Raw genomic sequence first — 12,804 nt, 5'->3', positions numbered from 1 at the left:
GGTGGAGCTGGGAGTCTTGGCCGCCTAGTCGGAGGAGTAGGCAGACGAGGTGCAGCATAGGTCTGCCTTGGGGTAGGTGCATCCGGCTGGTACAAGCTATTGGGAATCCATATCTTGCGCTTCTGCAAGGACGGGCCCGAAGATGAGCCCGTGTCACGGTTGCGCCTGTGAGAGCTCTGGTATTCCTGCAGACCAGTTTCGACATTGATGGCTTTGTTCACCAGAGTGGCGAAATCAGCAAAATCATGCACTAGAAGTGCGAGTTTGATGTCAGCTTGAAGGCCATCCCGGAACTTCTCCTGTCTGCGTGCATCAGTTGCAATGTCTTCTTCAGCATAGCGGGACAAGTCAAGAAACTCCCGCTGGTAAGCTTCCACAGTTTTGTTGCCTTGGGTGAGGTTGCGGAACTCACGCTTCTTCCGGTCCATGACTCCCTGAGGAATGAAGCGAGCACGGAAGGCAGCTTAGAAGTCTGGCCAGGTGATGATTGTTCCAGCTGGCAGTGTATGCCTGTGGCTGTCCCACCATTGAGCTGCGGGTCCCTTCAGGAAGAAGGAAGCAAAGGTGACATAGCTGGCAGGGGCTACCTCAGCAGACTCCATCTCATAGGTGATGTCACGGAGCCAGTCATCAGCATCCAGAGGCTGAGTTGAGCTGCGGTACACAGTTGGGTTCAGGCGCATGAAATCCTGCAGAGTTACTGGGGTTGGCTGCTGGTTCATATTGGGGCGAGGAAACTGAGCCATCATATTCTCCATGAACTGGCGATTCATCTCAAGCTGTTGGATCATACCAGCCATGTACTCAGGCGGTGGTGGGGCGTTGCCACCACGACCACGACCACCTGGTCTAACCATCCTGCTAATATTTAACAGGGGTAGTTCAGCATTGAGGAATTGCAAAAAAGAAACAAGAATCATTCATGATGAAACATGCACAATGAACGTAGCACGATAGATACTACATAATAGTCGACATATCTTACAAAAGAGATCAGCATAGAGTTCGTTACACAGAGTTCGATACATAGGCTAAGACATCATAGGCGGCACACAGGCTCGCGGCGAATGCATCTAACACTAATAAGCAAGTCTACGTCAGTCCCATGCGGTACTACGGAGGTAGCTGTAGCCTGAAAGCTGGTAGTGTGGCATCGGGTACACCACGTCGGCAACCTGGGGTCCGCGGGTACTCTGGTGCAGAACCTGACGCTCAAGTGGCAGAAGAGGACCAAGTGCAGGAGAGTAGCCTCCCACATCTGGCCAGCCGACGCCCTGAGGCATCACGGTCCTGGCAGGGTAGACCGCAGAACGCGATAGATCACCAGATCGGACATAGGGGTGCAACAGTGTCAGAGCACGGTAGAGGTGCTGACGAGTGGTGTACAACTCGTGGCGAAGAGTTCGGTTAGCGCGATCCAGCCCATCAGCATGCAGAACCAGGTTCTGATGGTAGAAGGGCTCTCGGGTGACAGTGGAGTAGGCAGCAGTGTAGTAACCCTCCGCACCAACATCGGATGCGATAGCAACGTGCCTGAAGGGGGAGGTATCCAACTCCTGATACTCTCCACGAAGACGTGTCAGAGCAGCATAAGCAGCATCGTGGACCGCCATATCGATAGTCACTCCAACACCATGAGCGGTGTGCAGCACGGTAGTGGAGTCATACTCTCGAGAGTAGAGGTGGACGATGGCACGGTACTGCTCCTGGTTGAAGTCCTGGTACTCCTCATAGACGGTGTACTCAGGGTGCCAGCGATAACCCAGATAGGTCATCATCTCAACCAACACAGCAGGTGATCCTGAGGCACCAATGGCCGTCGTGTGGCGCACGACCTGCCTCGTGGGTTCCATCTGAAAACAAAGATGTTTTCACAGGAGTCAAATGACAATGTGGATAATGTTCAATTACTACTCTAAAGAACAACTAGGGCTTATCCAACTTTGGGGTGAATGTCGTAACGGGACCCTAGTGTCAGAGTTAGTAAAATCGTTTAACCCGAGTAGGAGAGAGTTCAGAGTCCCAGAGTAAAGGTCGAGGAGTAAAAGATCCTAGCACCACCCGATGGCGACGTGGGCCCGTAAGGCACACAGCCAAGTTAGTAAAAGTTTTTGCAATGTCTAGACTCGACTTCGGCCAAGGAGTGTGGAAGGGGGGTTCCTACAGGCAGTCGGCTCTGATACCAACTTGTGACGCCCCCGATTCAATCGTACACTAATCATACACGCAAACGTGAACGATCAAGATCAGGGACTCACGGGAAGATATCACAACACAACTCTACAATTAAAATAAGTCATACAAGCATCATATTACAAGCCAGGGGCCTCGAGGGCTCGAATACAAGAGCTCGATCATAGACGAGTCAGCGGAAGCAACAATATCTGAGTACAGACATAAGTTAAACAAGTTGCCATAAGATGGCTAGCACAAACTGGGATACAGATCAAAAGAGGCGCAGGCCTCCTGCCTGGGATCCTCCTAACTACTCCTGGTCGTCGTCAGCGGGCATCACGTAGTAGTAGGCACCTCCGGTGTAGTAGGAGTCGTCGTCGACGGTGGCATCTGGATCCTGGGCTCCAACATCTGGTTGCGACAACCAGGAAGAAGGAAAAAGGGGAAAGGAGGGAGAAAGCAACCGTGAGTACTCATCCAAAGTACTCGCAAGCAAGGAGCTACACTACATATGTATGCATTGGTATCAAATGGAATAAGGCTATCATATGTGGACTGAACTGCAGAAAGCCGGAATAAGAGGGGGATAGCTAGTCCTTTCGAAGACTACGCTTCCGGCAGCCTCCGTCTTGCAGCATGTAGAAGAGAGTAGACTGAAGACCTGTTACCGAAGATCACGGCTATTCGAATAGATTAACTTCCCTGCAGGGGTGCACCACATTCCCCAACACGCTCGATCCCATTTGGCCGGACACACTTTCCTGGGTCATGCCCGGCCTCGGAAGATCAACACGTCGCAGCCCCACCTAGACCAACAGAGAGGTCAGCACGCCGGTCTAAACCTAAGCGCCCAGGGGTCTGGGCCCATCGCCCTTAGCACACCTGCACGTTGCGTGGGCGGCCGGAAGCAGACCTAGCCTAGTGGCGTTCCAGTCCAATCCAGCGCGCGCCGCTCCGTCGCTGACGTCAAGAAGGCTTCGGCTGATACCACGACGCCGGGATACCCATAACTACTCCCGCGTAGATGGTTAGTGCGTATAGACCAAATGGCCAGACTCAGATCAAATACCCAGATCTCGTTAAGCGTGTTAAGTATCCGCGAACGCCGACCAGGGCCAGGCCCACCTCTCTCCTAGGTGGTCGGAACCTGCCCTGCCGCTCCGCCTCAAAACTCCACTCGCGGGTGCTCCTCAAGCCGACCCGTCTTTAGTCACCACATGTATCATGTATAAAGTATATAGTATATACCCGTGATCAACTCCCGAGTGATCACGGCCCGATAGTATAGCATGGCAGACGGACAAGGATGTAGGGCCACTGATGATAAACTAGCATCCTATACTAAGCATTAGGATTGCAGGTAAGGTAACAACAGTAGTAGCAAGGACAGGCTATGCATCAGTATGAGATTAACGGGAAGCAGTAACATGCTACACTACTCTAATGCAAGCAGTATAGAGAAGAGTAGGCGATATCTGGTGATCAAAGGGGGGGCTTGCCTGGTTGCTCTGGCAAGAGAGAGGGGTCGTCAACACCGTAGTCGTACGGGGTAGCAGCGGCGTCGATCTCGGTGTCTAGAGAGAGAAGAGGGGGAAGAAACAATAAATATAATGCAAGCATATGCATAGTGAAGCATGACATGACAAGTAACGATGCTAGGCGTGCCCTAACGTGGTATGAGGTGGTACCGGTTAAGGGGGGAAACATCCGGGAAAGTATTCCCGGTGTTTCGTGATTTCGGGCAGAGGAGCCGGAGGGGGAAAGTTGCGGGTTCGATAGGTTAGGGGTGTGTGGCGGACGAACGGACTGCGTATCTGGATTCGTCTCGTCGTTCTGAGCAACTTTCATGTTGAAAATATTTTAATCCGGGTTACGGATTAAAAGATATGATTTTCTAAAGATTTTATTAATTTCTGGAATTTAATTAATTAATTATTTAATTCGAAAAATGAATTTATGACGTCAGCATGATGTCATGCTGACGTCAGCAGTCAACAGGGTTGACTTGGTCAACCTGACAGGTGGGTCCCGTTCGTCATACTCTGTTAGTTAATTAACAATAGTTAATTAGGTTAATTAGCCATTAGGTTAATTAATCAGGATTAATTAAATTAAGTATTTACTCAATTAATTAATTAATATTTTAATTATCATTTATTTTTATTTTTAACGTTCTGGGGGGGGGCTGCGGTCAGTGGCATGGCCGGTCCAGTCAGCAAGGCTGACCGGGTCAACAGGCCGGCCGGGCCCCTAGGGCCCACGGGTCAGTGACCCAGGGGTGGCCCCAGGTCGGCCACGTCGGCGGCCGGCGTTGGGGAGCTCCGGGGAGCGTTCCCGCGGCGGAGGGGCGCCGGACCTCGCCGGGATTCACCGTCCGGCGGCAAAAATGGCCGCGGGCGGGTGCGTTCGAACGTGGAGAGGATGCCGCGTCCAACGGTGGCAGAGGCACGGCCGGACTTGGCCGGAAACGACGCCGGCGAGCGGCGGAGGCGGCGGTGGGATTCGGAACCGCGTCGGGATCGCGCTACGGGGCTAACGGGAAGGCCAGGGGGGCTGCGCGACGCGCTGAGCACAAGGGGCTCGGCCCCGTGACCATTTGGTCACTGGAAGGGCGCCGGCGACGAGATCCGCGACGGGGGCGCTCGGGTACGGAGGGGAACGAGGGGGAAGAGGAGGGGGGCCTCGACCGAGCGGAGGAGGCGCGAGGGGAGGGGGGTTCGGGCGTCCTGCGCGGCCGGTCGGGGAGGAGGGGAGGAGGACGAGCGCCGGTGGGGTGGGGCGCCGGCGTCGGGGGCGACGGGATCGGGCGGATCCCGATCCAGATCGGTGGGGGAGGGAGGAGAAGGGGATCGGGGGGGAATGGGGTGTCGGCTAGGGTTTTCGCCGACCGGGGGGGGTTATGGGAGTGAGGGGGGTGGGCCGGGCCAGGGGCTGGCCGACTGGGCCAGGTGGGCTTGGCCCAGTTTGGCCAGGGGGGGGGGGGTTCCCTCTCCTTTGTTTTATTTTTCTTTTCTTAATTTATTTTCTCTTCTGTTTTATTTCATTTTAAAATATTCAGACACTTAAAAATGTGTGCACCCCACCATAATTAACCTTGTAATATTTGACAACCCTCGAACATTTTAGTTTGATTTTTTTTTGAAAACTTTTATTACCATCATAATTTTGAATTGAATTTCGAAACCGTTTTGATTTAACCCGAGATTAACTACAGTGACAGAGGTGACGTGGCATCATTAGTGAGAATTACTGTAGCTTAATTACCCGGGCGTCACAGCTATTTACCCAGAGCCTGCAAAGGATCCAATTTATCTTCACAATGTTGATCGTCAAAGCTTCACCCAGCCCATTGAAGGAGTTCAGGCAGTCTCTCGTGTGTATCCCTTGGCTGGCAATACACGTGCCCCTCACGCCCAAACTGAAGCCACTGAAAGCACCATTGCCCAACGGCCTCGGAAGCGATCTCGTGTTCTCAACAACCGAGAGCTCCTCGTCACTCTACATCAGAAACAGGATAAGCATCATGACTGGCTTAAGCATCAGATGCAAAGCCTCTTGGTGGACGTCAATCGCATTCGCAATCTTGCCACCCAGAATGCCTTTGTTACACATGAAACCTGCCGAAGGTCCTGGAAGAGTTTAACTTTGCTCATTGCTGAAGAAGATCTTCAAGACGATGGCTTCATAGAAAGATTCAAGTTTGACTCCACTCCTCCAAGGAATGCTCACTTGCGTCGGACTCCCTCCCTTGAAGACTCTGACTATTCTTCCTCAGCTGCAACGGTGAATGCCAGAGTTATCGATGATCAAGATGATGCCACTTCACCATCTCCACCTTCAACACGTATCGACACTGCACCAAGTTCTTCTGCACCACCGGACCTCAACGACGACCCTGCTGCTTCGCCTACTCCTCATGGGAACGAGTAGAAGCTCTATGTCTTCAAACCTTTTTGGTCATTACCGACAAAAGGGGGAGAAGCATATGAGTTGATAGTCTTCAAGCGGGTCCATATGGGTGGTTGCTTTACTTTTTGCTACGTTTGCCAAGTGCTTACAACTCCCGCTTTTGAAACATTTGGTTTGTTTTGAGTTGTAACACTTAAACTTGATGGTCGTCTGCTACCTTTTTCGACACTATGTGATGCGATGATAAATTCCGCATGTGCAATGATAAATTCCGCACGAAGTCATTTTGCAGACATCCATTTTTCATTATGCATGTCATTATCTTCATTATATCATTTCATGCATGATGAATTGTCATCATAAGTAGAAGAGGAGCTCCGCAAGTACAACCTGCCATGTGCATTTGCATTTAAAAGCAAAATACTTATATGCACATCTTTAGGGGGAGCCTTCCTGCTACTTATGAAGAAAATACTTAAATCCTTTACAATTTCACATACTTTTATCCCTGTTGAAAACTTCAACCAGTTTGTCATCAATCACCAAAAAGGGGGAGATTGTAAGTGCATCTAGTGCCACCCCTAGTTGGTTTTGGAGTATTGACAACAAACCTAGTTGAGGGGCTAATGTGTTTGCGAGAATTGCAGGATAACACAGGTAGAAGTCCCTCATTGATTCGGTTTTCCTACCGGAGATGACCCCTAAAAATGTATGAAGACATTGAAGTCAAAGGTGGTATGTGAAGACATTCACATTGAAGACCATGACAAGAGAAGACATCGCATGAAGACTATGGAGCGCGAAGACTTAGTTGTTTCGTCGTTCTTTTTCTTCTTTGTTGAGTCATGGGAACCACCGTACTGTTAAGTGGGGTCCAAGTGAACCAGTCAGAATGACTGAAGTGATGCTTAACCAAAATCCTATGTCTTCGAGCGAAGACTATGAGAACAAATCTTATCCAGAGCTAGATAAGCCATCTTTGCTTGTAGCTCAAGTAAAGTTGTCGTGTGTGTTTGAAATATGACCGTTGGAACACGTGTCAGTTCCTTAGTGACCCAGGGTCATTTCGGACAAATCAGGTCGGGTTGCCTAGTGGCTATAAATAGCCCACCCCCTACACCATAAATTGGTTGGATGCTCAGAGTTAGTGCACGGCTTTTGTCGTTTGAGAGCAACCCACCTTGAAGCCTTTGAGAGAGAAATCCTTGCGAGGATAAAGCCCTAAATACCCAGAGCCAAAGAGTGTTAGGCATCACTTAAGTCTTCCTGTCTGTGTGATCTGGAGACTTATTACACTTGAGGACCGTGAATCCTCCAGCCGGTTAGGCGTCGCGTTCTGAGCATCCAAGAGTCATTGTGGATCGCTGGTGAACGAAGTCTGTGAAGGTTTGGAAGTCTACCTTGAAGACTTACCAGAGTGATTGGGCGAGGACTGGGTGTCCTTAGCTCAAGGGGAATAAGGTGAAGACACAGTCTTCTGAGTTAAATCTCAGCCTCCCTAACCAGACGTACAGTTGTCACAGCAACTGGAACTGGTCCAACAAATCATTGTCTTCAACGAACTACTGGTTCTATCCTTCCCATCTCGTTATTTGCAGTTCGTCCTTGTGAAGTCATTGCATGTCTGCATTAACTTCTGTCTTCACTAAGCAACTGCTTGTTCTGATTAGCTTCATACTATCTTCCATCCTGATCCATACTACCTAGCTGCTATTAGTCTTTGTGTTTTCACTTCATTGAATACTTGACTATGGCTTGCCTAGTGTAGTCTACCTTCCGCTGCATGGTAATAGGTTTATTTCTATCGTTTGTCTTCGAAACTTCCATGTTTTGAAGACTTTCATAAAAATCGCCTATTTCCCCCCCCCCCCTCTAGTCGATAACTAGCACTTTCAATGAGGATGACTCTGCTCCCACCTACTGCTTCATGGCACCCGGTGCCAATGTAAACTCACGCGATGCTTACTTTCAAACATCAAGTGAAGATGACTCTGAATGTGAATCTAAACCTATCTACAAAACACTTCCCAAATTGCAACAGAACAACAAAATTGTAAGTGCATCTAGTGCCACCCCTAGTTGGTTTTGGAGTATTGACGACAAACTCGGTTCAGGGACTAATGTGTTTGTGAGAATTGCAGGATAACACAGGTAGTAGTCCCTCATTGATTCGGATTACCTACCAGAGATGACCCCTAAAAATGTGAGAAGACATTGAAGACAATGGTGGTCTATGAAGAGATTCACGTTGAAGACTATGACATGAGAAGACATCGCATGAAGACTATGGATTGCGAAGACATAGTTGTTTTGTAGTTTCCTTTTCTTCTTTGGTGAGTCATAGGAACCACCATACTGTTAAGTGGGGTCCAAGTGAACAAAGTCAGTGTGACTGAAGTGATGCTCAACCAAATCCTATGTCTTCTAGTGAAGACAATGAGAGCAAATCTTATCCAGAGCTGGATGAGTCAACTTTACTTGTAGCCCAAGTCAAGCTGTCGCGTGTGTTTGAAATCTGACTGTTGGACACGTGTCAGTTCCTTAGTGACATAGGGTCATTTCGGACAAATCAGTTCGGGTTGCCTCCTGGCTATAAATAGCCCACCCCCTGCACCATAAATTGGTGGCTGCTCAAAGTTAGTGCACGGCTTTTGTCGTTTGAGAGCAACCCACCTCCGAAGTGTTTGAGAGAGAAATCCTTGCGAGGACAAAGCCCTAAACACCCAGAGCCAAAGAGTGTTAGGCATCACTGAAGTCTTTTTGTCTGCGTGATATGAAGACTTGTTACACTTGAGGACTGTGAATCCTCTAGTTGGTTAGGCGTCGTGTTCTGAGCATCCAAGAGTCATTGTGGATCGCCGGTGAATGCGGTATGTGAAGGTTTGGAACTCTACCTTGAAGACTTACCAGAGTGATTGGGCGAGGACTGTGTGTCCTTAGCTCAAGGGGAATAAGGTGAAGACATGGTCTTCCGAGTTAAATATGAGCCTCCCTAACCAGACGTACAGTTGTCACAGCAACTGGAACTGGTCCAACAAATCCTTGTCCTCACCAAGCAACTGGTTCTATCCTTTACCTCTCTTTACTTATTGTTTGTCTTCGTGAAGTCATTGCCTGCTTGCATGATCTGATTGACTTCACTGTGTGAAGACTGTTGTTGTTTGGCTTCATACTATCTTCCATCCTGGTCCATTCTACCTAGCTGTTGATAGTCTTCGTGCTTTCACTTCATTGCTTACTTGACTATGGCTTGTCTAGTGTAGTCTACCTTCCACTGCATATCAATAGGTTCATTTCTACTATTTGGATTCAGAGCCCCCATGTTTTGAATACTTCAATAAAAATCACCTATTCACCCCCCCCCCTCTAGTCGATAACTAGCACTTTCAATTGGTATCAGAGCAAGGTGCTCCCTTGTTCTGTGTGATTCGATTTAACCACCTGGGGTTTAGCTATGTCGACTGCAGGGATAATCAAAGTCTCCGATGCTTGCCCTGTCTTCGATGGCACTGATTACCCCTACTGGAAGAATAAGATGCGTATGCATCTTGAAGCCATTGACGTCGACCTCTGGTATGTCATCAAGAACGACGTTCCCAAGACCGGTGAAGGTGTCACCCCGGCTGATGTCAAGAAGTTCATTCAACTGGATTCTACTGCCAAGAACTTCATCTGTGGTCATTTGACCAAAGGACAGTATGGCCGTGTGAGTGCTCTGGAAACTTTGAAGCTAGTCTGAGACTGGCTCTCCAAGGTCAATGAAGGCGTCTCAACCCAGAGAGACTCAAGGATCAGAGTTGTTCGCAACCTCTTCAACCGCTTCAAGAGAAATGACAATGAGAATGTTCAACTTACATTTGATCGCCTCACTGACATCACAAATGAGCTTCGCGCTCTCGGCGCCATTGAGATCACCAAGCATGAAATCTTCAAAACACTTCTGAGATCACTTGACAGCTCATTTCACACACTGGCCCTGGAACGCCCTGACTTCAAGACTCTCGATCCGTCTGACATACTTGATAGGCTCAACACACATGAGTTCCAGTTATCTGAGGAAAGAGATATCTATGGTCCCAACTATGGCTGAACTCGTGCTTTGAAGGCAAAGGCCGTTTCCTCATCTGAAGAAGAATCTGACTACAGTTCTAAGGATCCTGAAGACATTGGAAAGGAACTTGCCATGCTAGTGAAGAAGTTCCAGAGGTTCACCAAGAAGAAAGGCTCCAGACAGTCTTTGAGATCCAGCTCAAGAAATGATGAAGCTTCCTCCCGTGACTACAAGAAGAGAACGTGCCACAAGTGCAAGAAACCTAGTCACTACATCTCTGAATGTCCTCAATGGGACAATGAGAACAAGAAGAAGAAGAGCAAGGAATATGATTCTGATGACAAGAAGAAGAAGAAGAAGAAGAAGAAATCCTCAAAGTCTTCTTCCAAGTCTTTGTCGAAGTCTTCATCACACGAGAAGAGCTCATCCGGCAAGGCTCGTGTGTTTGTTGGCAAGGAGATGGATTCAGAGGAGGAGTCTACATCTAAGGAGGTGGAGGTGGAGTCTAAAGAGGAATCTGATTCAGGCACGGCAAGCCTGGCTCTAGCTTCAGCATATGTCGCCAAGTCCATCTTCAACACTGAAGACAATGGCCTCGTCACCAACGTTGATGCTAATGATGAGGATGACTCTGCACCCACCTACTGCTTCATGTCACATGGTGCCAAGGTAAACTCACGCGATGCTTACTATCAAACATCAAGTGAAGATGACTCTGAATGTGAATCTAAACCTAGCTATAGAACACTTACTAAAATTGCAACTGAATAACAGAATGCCATGGAACACATTCAAAAACTGTTAGACAAAAGCGATGACCTTTTGGATGCGGAAATGACTCGAACTCAGTCCTAAATTTAAGACATTAAAAATCTTCATGTTAAGTACGAGGAACTTGAAAGTCGTCATGAAACGCTCTCAACCACTCATGAAAATCTCTCCTATGATTATCTTCAAAGGAAGCAAGAGCTTGAGAACTTGAGATCGGCTCATGAAGATCTTCAAAAGGAGAATGAGTCACTCCGTGCTCAACAAACCAGTTCCGCTCAGGAAGGATTTGAACCGCCATGTCTAAAATGTCTTGAGCATGATAATGCTGCTTCTGTTGCTGGATGTTCTACTGGTACTACTGTTGCAATATCTTCAACTGCTGATGTGGTAACTAACCCCTCTGTTGAGGATACCACTACTATTGCTGATGAGAATGCCAGGTTGAAGACATTGCTTGAGACGGGAATGTACAAAAGTCTCAAAGGGCATCAGACACTATGTGATGTCCTCAAGAAACAGATTCTGAACCGAAACCCTAGGAAAGAGGGTGTTGGGTTCGAGAGGAAAATGAATGTTGATGGTTCTTACTGGAAGCCTGAGCAGTAACCCAAAACCACATGGGTTGCTACAAAGGGACCTTCAGTGGATCCATCTACCTTATCTGGCTTCACTTGTGCTAACTCGATTATCATTGATGAATCCTTTGATGCAAACTATAAACTATTTAAGAATCAGAATGGTAAAGCGTTTGCCAGGTATATTGGTACTAACTACAGGAATGGACCACCTTTGAAGAAGATATGATGCCCAACAGTTGTCTTGAAAATCTTCAGGTGAATTTCATCACGACACCACCTGGGAAGAAGACAAACCCCAGACCAGAGGCTTCATATGGTCAAAAGGCTTCATACGGACAGAGGACTCACCAGAGTCACCCTAACACTAATGTTTTGCAGGGAAACCATACTCAGGCCTATGAATATGAGCGTGTTTCATCAAACCGCCATGTTCATAAGACCAAGAACTATTCTGCCTATTCTTATGAGTATTATTCACCTCATGCAAGACTATTTGCTAGGGCTCCAAAGCCAAAGTTCTCAGATGATGCACTTAGACTCGTTGCTTCGAAGCCACCCCTGAAAATGTGGGTGATTAAGAAAACTTAACTCTCTTTTGCAGGGAAGGGTCTCCAGCCGGAAATCAAAGGCGTCAGATGCTATTGTTGGGGACCTAAAACGTCTTGTGGGGCGCAAGATAAAATGCCCAAATGGTCTTACTATGTATTTTGTTCCTAAATCGCTTGCCAATCATCCTATCAGTCCTAACCTAGATTTGAGCTTTCATAATCCACTCGTTCATCAAATGTTTATGCTTCACAATACCCTTGGTGAAGCCTATCCCCCTAACTGCATTGTAGGGTATGACACCAAAGGCTTCAGAATGGATTATGGACGGTGGATGCACTAACCACATGACTGGTGATCGAAGTCTTCTCATGGACTCAACCTTACGTCCATCTGACAAGAGTCACATCATATTTGCTGACACTGGTAAAAGCAAGGTATTGGGTCTAGGTAGAGTTGCAATCTCAAAGGATCGGCACATGGATAAAGTGATGCTTGTTGAATCCCTTGGTTTCAACTTAATGTTTGTCTCAATGCTTTGTGACTTGAACATGATTGTGATTTTTGGCAAATATCGTTGCCTTGTGCTTATGGAGTCTGACAAATCTCTAGTCTTTGAAGGATATCGAAAGGACGATTTGTACATAGTAGATTTCTCAGCTGGACCACAAATGGCCGTATGTCTTCTGGCAAAAGCTTCAGAATGTTGCCTCTGGCCTCGGAGGCTAGGGCATGCTGGCATGAGGAACTTGTACACTCTCGTGAAGAAGAAGC

Source organism: Triticum urartu, chromosome 7 (assembly GCF_003073215.2).
Source record: "Triticum urartu cultivar G1812 chromosome 7, Tu2.1, whole genome shotgun sequence".
Classification (NCBI taxonomy): Eukaryota; Viridiplantae; Streptophyta; class Magnoliopsida; order Poales; family Poaceae; genus Triticum; species Triticum urartu.
The sequence above is the reverse complement of the archived record's forward strand: the minus strand, read 5'-3'. Positions refer to the sequence as shown.